Source organism: Kogia breviceps, chromosome 20 (genome assembly GCF_026419965.1).
Source record: "Kogia breviceps isolate mKogBre1 chromosome 20, mKogBre1 haplotype 1, whole genome shotgun sequence".
NCBI classification, from domain to species: domain Eukaryota; kingdom Metazoa; phylum Chordata; class Mammalia; order Artiodactyla; family Physeteridae; genus Kogia; species Kogia breviceps.
The window spans coordinates 28,562,784-28,574,398 of record NC_081329.1 but is presented as its reverse complement, the minus strand read 5'-3'; the positions used below and the strand labels follow the sequence as shown (position 1 = coordinate 28,574,398).

The 11,615-nt window shown below is 43.0% G+C and overlaps 1 long non-coding RNA gene across 1 annotated transcript; it reads left to right on the top strand.

Annotated features, from left to right (window-relative positions):
• The first annotated feature begins 3,174 nt into the window (after window positions 1–3,174).
• LOC136793288 (uncharacterized) lies at window positions 3,175–9,381 on the top strand. The gene is made up of 4 exons (XR_010838399.1): window positions 3,175–3,273; window positions 3,898–4,028; window positions 8,920–9,143; window positions 9,270–9,381. It is a non-coding gene; the product is annotated as an uncharacterized lncRNA (long non-coding RNA).
• Window positions 9,382–11,615: the final 2,234 nt, after the last annotated feature.

The window sequence follows — 11,615 nt, the reverse complement described above, 5'->3', positions numbered from 1 at the left end:
TTTCCCTGAATCAGGCCCAGCTCAAGTCCCTGGATACGCACAACACAACTGGCACTTTTCTGAATAAGATGAAGCAGACATAACGACTTGTCGAGAGAGGAGCGTAGCCAAGATTTGGGCTTAAGAGGCTTAACCCCTCACTCACAGTCACGGTGTTGGGATGTGGCACCGGGACTGTCACAGAAGGTCATAGAGTCTGTGCACACACGACCCCAAGGAGCCTGATTCACCTGAAGGGCATCGTTTAAAATTGTGCAGGGCTGTGGGAACCCCTGGTCTGGGAATCTAAATAAGACTCCAGGCTCATTAAGCAGCTGAAGATAGAAGAAGAAACCTGTACGTATTAACTGGGATAACTTGGTGAGGGTCTGGGGGAAACTGCAGATCCAAAGGGATCAAGGAGTCCTGGGGTCCCTCCAGGAACAAGGTCCTACCCGATAGAGACTAATTCCACACTTCAGCCGTAATGAGAAGGAGTTGCTATTGTACTCTAAGCTCCAGGATTGGACCAGGAAACAGGTTGACTCAGTAAACCCGGTGAAAAGGGCTTGAACGATTGCATTTGAGAGGGAGGATGGGAGCTATGACTTCTAAGGGTCATGCTCTCACGTCTACAAGCCACGCATCGTTTGTCCTTCCTACTTTCTCTGTTTCCCTCCTTCCTCTCTTCGCCCCTCCTCTCCCCTTCACCTGCCTTTGCCTACATCTTCCTCTGACTTCTGCTGTGCCAGGCTCTGCGATGGTCTCTTAGTGCTAATGAAGTCATCAAGCTCTGGGTACCACCCGGCGAGAAGGAGCCCCGAGCTGATGGGTCTTCTCAGTCACGGGCAGGGCTGCTCAGAGACTCCTTTCAAGACACGCATCTGCCACAAAACCACGGCCTCTACAGCTGAGAAGAAATGAAAGCTACCGCTACGTAGAGCAGCCCAGCACATAACCATCTCGTTGAACAAGGGAGGAGGGTGTTTGATGGGGATGGCTGGGAAGCTAGGATGATGAGGGTTTCACCCGCATCGCCTGCGATCCCAAAGCAGCGAAAGACCACATTCAGGTGTTGGAGGAAATCCAACGGGCAGGAAACAGCTTGGCCAGGATGTACTCTCTCTGCATATCAAGGTGGGGCCGCTCAAAGAAACATCTGGGAAAGAACAGTATGGAGGACAGGCGAAGAGTTCAAGCAAATTTGATGCAGTGAGATCAAAAGCAGGATGTGAATAGGATGTGACAACCCTTCCCATTAAAACAGGACCCTTGTCAAGTAAAATAACCCTCGTGAATTGGCTGCAAAGCCCACAGCAGGGCAGCTGACCTCTTGGTCATTTGACAGTCACAGAAGCTAAAAAGTAGCTCCAATTAAATTTTAAAACAAGACACAAAGCACTGTGAGTAACAAATATTATTATTTCTCTGAGGCAAAGGCATGTATTTCTCCCTTCAGTGACCTTGGGACAACGGATTACTCACTTGCCTCTGTAGAGCAGAAACTGTGAGGCTTCATACTTGGCTGACATAGCTCTGTCCCCTGCAGGCCTCCAGCAGGGGGTGGAAAGTGTGAGGTTCTTGGCCACAGGCACCAAACTGGGGTGGAGGAAAAAAGGGCAGGAACCTGAATTTGAATATCAATTTCCCCACAGATTAGCTACATGACTTTGGTCTAATAAATCACCCTGAGATAATCTTGTTTGTTTAAAGTCATAATAATAATCATATATATCTCATAAGGCTTATGTGAGGGTTCAGTGAAAAAAACTACCTGTGAAGGCACTCAGCACAGCGCCTGGGCTATTTCAGGGAGTCAGCAAACATGAATTCCTTTCATCTTCTCTGTTAAAAAAAAAAATCTCCATATCCCCAGAAACTAACAAACACAGCACTTGGAATAAGTATGGATTCAATACAGGAATGTATAGCTTAGTATATTAGACAACATGATAGTTTCCAATAACAAACCATGATATTCTATAACAAACCATGGTAGTTTCTGAACGTATTGTAATTATTCAGTTCACTAAGACAACAAAAGGGCACAATTGAAGTTCGTTTATTCACTCCAAATTGCATTGTGTACGTCCACTTGGCATCATGTACTGTGACAAAGATAAACGTGGTCCTTACCTGCGTCACTCAGGATGCTTTTGATTCCATGTAACAGAACACCCAGCGCAAAGCAACTTAAATAATAACAAGGATTATTGCCTTGCATAACCAGCAAAGGCAAAGGCAAAGGCATGCCAGCTTCAGGGATGGTTTGATCCATCCACCCTTGAGGTCCCTGGGGACTCTTGTTTCTTACCATCTCTGCTCTGCCTTCTGCAGCATCTGCCAGATGGTAAGGCTGGTTGCTGTCAAGGTTGTAAGGTGGCCACCAAGGTTACTTGCTTTCTCTTCCATAGGAAGAAATCCCCCCATGTTCTGGGAGCTCCCAGCCAATCTCTCCTTGCATCTCATTGGCTTTAATGGAGTCATACTTACCCCCTGAATATGCAATAGTGGGGATTGCATTGATTAGTTGAGGCCGGAGCCACATGCCCTACTCTGGAGGCAGGGTCTAGGCGTTGAGGGCAAGGACCAGAGACATCCAATAAACCTGGGAAGGGCAGGAAGAGAAGATGGAAGCTGCTGGGGGTGATAATCACAACAGTCGCATTAGGGTCCCCATAGAGCTTCTGGTCAGGCTTGGCAACTCTGCAAAGTACACAATTTAAGAAATAAAAAATAAAATCTTGTGCTGCTTTCCTGGGGAGAAATGTGTCTCAAGAATGAATAATGTCATTTCACATTTAATTATGGAGTCATTTAGTAAATTGAATAGCTCATATATTCAATAAATGCTGCTAGGCCCAGTGAGGCACACAGAAAAATGTGCAATTACAGCCACTGTCATTAAGAAGTCAGCGGTACAATCGACAAAATATTTTATTCACTTATGACATGACAAATAGAAAAATGAGGCCGTGTGGTTAAGTGTCCAGTGAATTGAGCAGACATTCATTTCTGTAGGAGTGTGGGTTTCAAACTTAGATGTGTGTAAGACTCACCTGGGGTACTGGTTAAAAATGGAGAATTCTTAACCCAGAAATTCTGATTCAGTAATTTGAGATGGGGCTCAGGAAACTGACTGTTTTCTTTTTTTTTCTATATGAAACACTTCAATGATGCAGTGCAAAAGGGCCTACCGTGGTCAGACAGAGCTCCGTGAAGGAAGCAACGGAAGTCACAGAATAGAGTTGTTCAGGCGAATGTCAAGAGTTCTCAGGTTTCTATGAAGAGGATGTATGTCTTGGTTTCTTTATTATTCCTTGTTGGGGGCCCATCACTTAGAACAGTGCCTCCTCCAGGTTAGATACTTACAGTGGAGCGGAATGCAATGGAATGAGTGAGTTTATGGAGAGTGCTTTTCAGGTTGGGATGGAGTGCAGATATAGCAGAAGCAGGGAGATGAGTGTATTGCGTGAAACGATATGGTATCGGTCTCGAGAGCCTAAAAAGAAAGGAAGGGGCTTCCCTGGTGGCGCAGCGGTTGAGAGCCCGCCTGCCAATGCGGGGGACACGGGTTCGTGCCCCGGTCCGGGAAGATCCCACATGCCGCCGAGCGGCTGGGCCCGTGAGCCATGGCCGCTGAGCCTGCGCGTCCGGAGCCTGCGCTCCGCAACGGGAGAGGCCACAACAGTGAGAGGCCCGCGTACCACGGAAAAAAAAAAAAAAAAAAAGAAAGGAAGAAATTGCTACCCAAAAGCTCTTCTACAAATGCTGTAGTTGCTCAGTGAATAATTTATACGCCATAGAAAAGATGGCAGAATATTTTAATTTCTTTAAAGCAAGTGTGAATGGTGAGACAAAGGAACCCAGAATCCCGCATTAGAATGTGACCGTATTTCACTCTGTGTTGGTGGACAGGAGAGTTAGACTGGAAGACAGGACACTCGGGTTCCAGCATCAGCTTTGTTTCTCAGCTGTGTCACCTCTGGGAAATCCCTTCCCTCCTTTGGAGCTATTGCCTCATTGGTAAAACGTAGGGGTTGAACCAGGTAATCTTCTGTGTCCTTTGTCGCTATCACTGTGCGCACTTCGATAAATGTATTATAAATTTTATTTACTGTTTATACGGTTAAAATAACTATGGTGAAAATCAAAATGCATATTGTATTCAGCATAGGAGTAATGGTGTGCTTTCTAATTATCTGCCCAAGTGACGTAACCATAGTTAAATTTATGATGAGAACAGCGCATGCAATTGGGCTGATCAGGTTGTAGCAAATTAAAACTTACAGCTGCCCTTTGTATTGATTTAAAGGTAACCCTCTGCCATCAGCAACAGAAGTCTTCTCAGCATAGGGATGAGGTGCATTAACACACAAAAGTTGTATCACATACTGTCAAAGTCCCGTGCCACGCATCTAACCTTTTAAACACTGAACTTGTATCTAAGGAGAAATTCATGTTTATTGTCTCTGGCGACGGCCCAGCTTCTCCTCTACCTGTAACTGAATTCAAAGGCATAGAGTGAAAGATCAGGAATACTTTCCTTCTTTTTCATGAGGGCTGCAGGCACCTGTTGCTGCCATAGGTGCATTATATCCCAGTCAAGGCCAACTTAAATTTAAATATCTAGACCAACAGATTGATCATTTAAAGGTCATAGTTTCCTTACAGAAAGATTGTTCTCTTTTCAAAATAAAAAGGAAGTTAGGGCTTCCCTGGTGGCGCAGTGGTTGGGAGTCCGCTGCCGATGCAGGGGAAGCGGGTTCGTGCCCCGGTCCGGGAAGATCCCACATGCCGCGGAGCGGCTGGGCCCGTGAGCCACGGCCGATGGGCCTGCGTGTCCGGAGCCTGCGCTCCGCAACGGGAGAGGCCACAGCAGTGAGAGGCCCGCGTACCGCAAAAAAAAAAAAAAAAAAAAAAAAAAAAAAAAAAAAAAAAAAAAAAGAAAGTTAAAGGATTTTATTAGAGGCAAATTCCTAAGTGTATTTTAAGTATGATTTAATATCTAGAAACTTTATACCCAAATTTTCAGAGAGATGGTTATCACCTAAATAACCATAAAAGCTAACTTTTTGAGTCCCTACAAGCTGGCAGGTCCTGTGCTAATAGTGTTACTAAAATTCTTCCTAATATTTCTGATGAACCTGAAGGATAGGTACCATCTCCTATGTACAGCTGAAGCCCAAGCACTTTGTCACTTGTCCAAGGTCAAACATAAGTGAGGATTCAAATCTGCATCCAATTGACTCCAAGGTACCTAATCATACCACTAAAAGCTGGTGCTTTAAAAAAAAAAAAATCGGGCTTCCCTGGTGGCGCAGTGGTTGAGAATCCGCCTGCCAATGCAGGAGACACGGGTTCGTGCCCTGGTCCGGGAAGATCCCACATGCCGCGGAGCGGCTGGGCCTGTGAACCATGGCCGCTGAGCCTGCGCGTCCGCAGCCTGTGCTCCGCAATTGGAGAGGCCACAATAGTGAGAGGCCCGCATACCGCAAAAAAAAAAATAAATAAATAAAAAATAAAAAAAAAAAAATCCACAGCATCCCCTGAATCATTCCTAATTGTAAATGAGAGAAGTAGCTCTCACTGCTTCCAAGTCTAGGGTATACTTTCTTTGCTTCCACTATGAATAGCTATAGTTAGTGATGCATGTTTTTGGACTGTAACTAAAGGTGTGATAGCCTGGGAATTTTCAAGACAAAGAGTTCTTGTATTTCAAGGACATTTTTTATAATTAAACTTTTGGTGTCTTGAATGTTTTTATGATGCTGAATAAAACGTTTAAGATTTACTAATTCAACATAATACCTTTAAATTATTTTAATAACTATGCAGTAAAATCATTCTATATAAAACCCTCCATTGCAGACTCTGCATTGGAACTAGACTGTTCTTTCTCAAAGTGACCTGGATTAAATAACTGGTTTGATAATTTATCTGTAGACCTACATACATGTAAAAGAAAAAGAAATATGAATTGTGCCAACATGAAATACCTTCTCCACAATCCTCTCAGTCCAGAGTTCTGAGAAGTTAAGTTTTAAAAAATAAATTTGTGGTACATTCCCTAGGTTAAAAAAAAAAAAAAAAACTAATGAAAATATTCATGTCTTTTACAGAAAAAAAATTTAATGGATTAGAGGATGAATGGTGTCCCCATATCCTTGGCAGTTATGAGCTATACAATACATGCGTGTGTGGACACACATGGTGTCCTTCTAAAATCTACATGTGACAGGGATGACCTGTAACCATAAAGATATTACAGAAATGATGGATTGTGACTTCCAAAACTAGGTCATAAGAAACATTTTTGCTCTGCATTCCTCTTTCTTGGATTACTCACTCAGTGGAAAGCCAGTTGCCTTGTCATGAGACACACAAGCCACCTTATGCACAGGTCCAAGTGGAGAGGAGCTGAGGCCTCCTGCTGGCTGCCATGTGAGTGCGCCATCTTGGAAGCAGATCCTCCAACTCCAGTCGAGCCATCAGATGATTGTAGTCCCAGCCTACATCTTGGATGTAATCTCATGAAAGACCTGGGGCCAAAACCACCGAGTGGAGCTGCTTTCAATTTTTTGACCAACAAAAATTGTATAAGATAAATATTTATTGTTATTTAAGCCATTAAGTTTTAGCTAGCTAACAAATACATCGGTTTTTTTCAAGCTACTGCAAATTCCTTGATTCCAAGATTAAAAAGCAGAAATGTGGGTGAATACATTAATTGGGTTACTTAAGGAATAAAATACTTCGAATATGCTGTTTAGGAAGGAATTTTCAAATTTTGCATAACACGGAATAACTGCTGTTGGACCAGCCAGGAAGAGAATGGGATTCATTTGCTCCTATTACCTCCTTGTTGACACACAGGACTTCTTTATACACCAAGAGCTCTAAACTTCACTGACTTGTTTTGCTGCAGATTCCTCATTTTCTGCAAATGAGAGATAAAATTAGGCATAATTGGATTAGGCAGTCCAAATCACGAAGCACACCACAATTGAAAGGTAGAAAATCTGCTTTTTTTCTTTTAATTTAAGAAAACCATCACAGTTCAGATGAAGTCAAACCAGTATAACTCCCTTCCATTGTTCTGAATAGCTACAGAAGTACCATTTTTAGAAAAGAAACCAAAAAGGTAAAGAATACACCTTCTTGAATTACACAAATAATCAGTCTAATTTTCTATGCTAGTAGGAAGTTCGGTTTTAACATAATACTGATAGCTTTTTCTAGTTTACAATAAACAGGCAAAAAATGTGAAGGTAAAAATATATGGTAGATTCTTTACACAAGAAAATTCAAACTTTGTTATAGCACAATGTGATATAAAAGTGGCATCTAAATATCTTGTTTAAAAGGACCAAACCATATTTGGTCATTCCCTGAGCAAGTCAAACTAATCACAAGGTGATCTCAAATACTTTTGGAACAAGGGAGAATATTTGCATTTATGTAATAGTACATAATTTTATATATTTTTATATAAAATATATTTTAAATTCTTATTAGTACTACTGAACTATAATTGATGGAGTTTTTTCTTATGCTTATATATCACTGGATGTCTTCCCTTTTCCCTAGTTTTCTTACCTCTGCCCTTTGCTTTTTTCACCTTAAGATTCTATTTTTTGTAAATCATGTCAGTCAGAGCCCTGCTTACTGACTTAACAGTCAATGAGTATGTTTGTTACAGTGATGGTGGGAGAAAAAGATGAAGGGTGGAAGCCAAAGGAAATGTAGGTTACCTAGGAGGCACACGTGTGTATAAGTTACGTACATTACCAAAACTCGGTGCTCTTTTAAGTAACCTTTTCCCTAATCTCTAAGTCTGAATTTAGACTGTACTGTCCCACAAAATCTTAACTGTTTTTGAGAAATTTTGTTCAACCCTTCACCCTCCCACCTCTGCCCAAATTTGGACCCAGGATAGGAGGAGACATGGGGGCAGCCTAAGCAGAGGGAAAGCCAGCAAAGTTGCTGGAGGATGGAGCACAGCAGCCAGACTCTGGGTTGTTTAGCCTGAAGCCTGTCTTTTATTAATGATAACCATCGGCTGTTACTGAGTCTTAGGAAAAATGTGTTAAATGCTAAAAACATTTAAGGGAGGGGTGCATTTCCATGCTTAGAATGAAAAACGAAGGGGTGGAGGCCCTCCTGCCACTGCCCTTCTTCTGAGACCACTGTAGATATACCAGCGTTTTCAAAGGAACTTGATGGGCTCAGAGGCACATGACAACAGCCACGGGTTGACTCTCCTACCCGCTCTCTGCAAGTCTTCAGAGGAAGGAAATCTTAAAAGCAAAAGGGTCAGTCTTTGCAGGGAAGGGCTCTGCATCCAGCAGCTACCTGTGCTCTGCATGTACCCTTTGGGTCACTGTCCAAAAATGTCCCTGTGATGTAGATTTCCCGAAACGTCTGGATGAACCAGACATTTCTGAAACGCAAGACCAATCCGTGACCAGCCAACGAGATAAAGGGATTGTGGCCAATACACATAAATCTAAAGAGCTGTCAGGAAACTCTCAATCAATTTTTAAGCCTGGAGGTTGCATCTTCTCTGCTGGTTAAAAAGTTCATTCATACATGCCCCTTTCATTTCATTATTCATGCAACACAAATTAAATGGCTTAGCTGTTTCAATACAGATTAATTACATTAGGCACAAAGCACATTTCCAGTTCAGGCCATGGTTTCTACTTCATTTAATTCATTATCCCTTGTGCAATCCAGTGGCGTCCTGAAGATAACAGCTAATTTCAATCACATATGTCTTCATCAGCACTCTCTTCTCTTTCCTTCAGCTTTCTATAAGAAGATTGCTAGCTAGAATAAAAGGAAAAGTACGTACTTGGACCAAAGGAATTTTATTCTAAAGGGCTTTTTATTTTATTTTTTTTAAATCTTATTGTTTGTGTTTGCTTTTTGTGTCAGTGTCCTCTGATTGAGGTGACATAGAAAGGCATCACCTGGCCTCCTGGAGAAAGATACTACTTTTGCTCCTATGATGCGTGATACACCTGGTGGAGGAACTTGGCGGGCAGGGGTCTGGTTAGGGCTCCAAGCACGTGTATGGAGGCCACTGCTTATGACTCCAGAGTGAGAGGAAGAAGCTTCAGCCTCAGGCAGATCTGTTTACCCTGGCACACTCCTTGCAGGTATTTGCCGTTCAGCAAAAAGAAGTTGGATGCAGGCGTCTGTATGTGTATTTTCCACAGGGTTTTTTCAAACGCTGGCTCTTTGAAGATTAACTACTAAAAATGCTGAAATGTCTTTCTCTGCAGCTGTGAGCACAGGTTTACAGCACAGAGGAAGAGCCTGAAATCCAGAGTTGGAATACTTACATACACCCAAATTTATTATGAAAATGAAGTTAAAATGCCAGACGCAGGAAACGTTCTTACCGAAAAGTATCTTGGAAGTTGTTCTCCACATTGAAGTCGTACTGAAATAAATAAATTAATTAAAAACCTGTTTTGTAATTTAAGTCTTGAGACCTTTGTCAAGGTTAGAGGAATACAGGGTATAGCATCCTACATTCTGCAACCCGAGAAGACGGCCAGAGTCAGGAAGCCGAGATAAGGGAAACTTCATTTATACTCAGCTTTGTGAAGGGAAAAAAAAATTAAGGATTATTTACTTTTTTATCTCAAAAAAAAAGTTGCTGAGCCTTGTGGTTTAATCTAAAATGTCCTTCATGAACTTTCGTTTCTTCAGCTCAATTCCAGTAATGTTAGGATCAGTAGATTCTGAAATGACACTGCAAAGTAGATAACATTTGGGGAATTACAATGAATTTTCTGGAAATTTTTTTTTTTTTTTTTTTGCTATAGGGGAGCTAACTTTTCTCCCTGATTAACTGCTTTCCCACTTGCCCCTAAATTTTATACTATATATTTCAAAGAAAGGCTGTTAGAAAAACCCCTCCCCATGCTGCTTTGTTTGCAAATCCAGACTCGTGGATGATTTAGATGTCTGAACTTCGGGGCTCGGGTTCCTTTTTGTAACTCCTGCCAAAACATCACGCGAGAAAGGGAAAGGTAGTAAGAAACCATCTAAAGGCAATCAAACGACCATTAATCCCCTACTCTTTCCACACACAATAAACATTAGCTGCAGCTCAATTAAACTCTACGGTTCACATATGTTCACGGTAATGACAGCCCCACGACAGCACGCCTCTCATTAAGGTGTTTTGGAACTGGGCACATGCCGACGCCACCCACCAGGGAACCGGGAACGGAGGAAAACACAGGGAACCAGCCAGGCCTGGTACAGGAAGCAGAAGACAGTTGTCTGTTCTCTCCAGAAAAGAGGCATCAGCAGGATTTACCATCATGGTGTTTTTTGTTTTGGGGGGGATTTCTTTGTTTTTTGTTTTTGTTTTGCCAGCACCTCACCCCCTGGCCCCCCTTTGAGTCATTAACAGTGAAAATACACTGTGTTTTACTGAAAATACACTGGAGAACTTGACAGAAGCGGAGACCAGAAATGTGTCCCTAGAGCCTGGAACCATCTGGAAGAAACACAAGTCCTCCCTGTGCCTGGGTGCTGCCAGAACAGAAGGCAGCTCGGCTTACACATAGAATGTGCTCTTTGCCTGGCTCCTTCAGAGGCGCCAGAGGCGTCCAACGATTCTTCCTTTGGGGAAATGAGTTGCATAACAGGGATCAGGAAGTTACCAGAGACGAATTTTAAATAGTTCATTAGACAGGAAGCGTCAGCAGAAGTGGAATCCCTTTCCTTGAAAAGCCAGGGGCTAATCAGCTCGGTGAAGAGGGTGCTTCCATCGCAGAGACCGGGTCCTGCACTCGCCCACCAACCAGACCTGCGCTGCGGGTACCCAACCTCGGGCCCGGCTTCCCCAGCTCGGGTGCCCCAGCCGTGGGCACAGTCATGGCATCACCTACATAACACGTAGCAAGGCTCTCTGCTTTCTGCATGTGGCCGTAGTTACAGTCTCAGAATACATGTTTTTCATTGGCCAGACCTTTATGCTCATATATGTCTCTGTCTCTGAAGCCTTTGGCAAGGATCACAGAAGCACCTTTACTTTTAGAGGAGTAACAGAGGCATTGCTTCCTGGCTGGGCCAGATCCTCGTTGAGAATATGTATTTCTTGGAATAAAATATCATAGCTGCAAAGAGACACGTTCGGAGCAGGAACATTGAATCCACTATTTTCCATCCACCTGAGACCTGGTCTCCGGTGAGGTCAGACCTGGTCTCGGGTTCTTCTGCGATGGACAGGGGAGGATCACCAGCAGGAGTGGTCAGCCTTGGAGGGCTAACATTGCCTAACATTCTATCAGACACTATTAAGTGCAGGGGCATGGAAACCTTCCAGATGCTGTACAGCCACATCCGAACAGGAAGGCCAGTATTGGAGCAACATCTAGGAGAGAAAAAATGCTAGTACTGAATTAGCTTGTTTTAATTAGGGATTAACTTTGTCTTCGGTAAAGAAAATCAACCCAACTATTAAAAAAAGAAAAAAAAATAGACTATAAGGCATTTTAATGGTAGGAAAATTCTAAAGGTGGTTCATTCAACATTTTTTTGTTTGTTTGCTTGGCCACACTCAGGGGATCTTAGTTCCCCTACCAGGGATCAAACCCGGGCCACTGCAG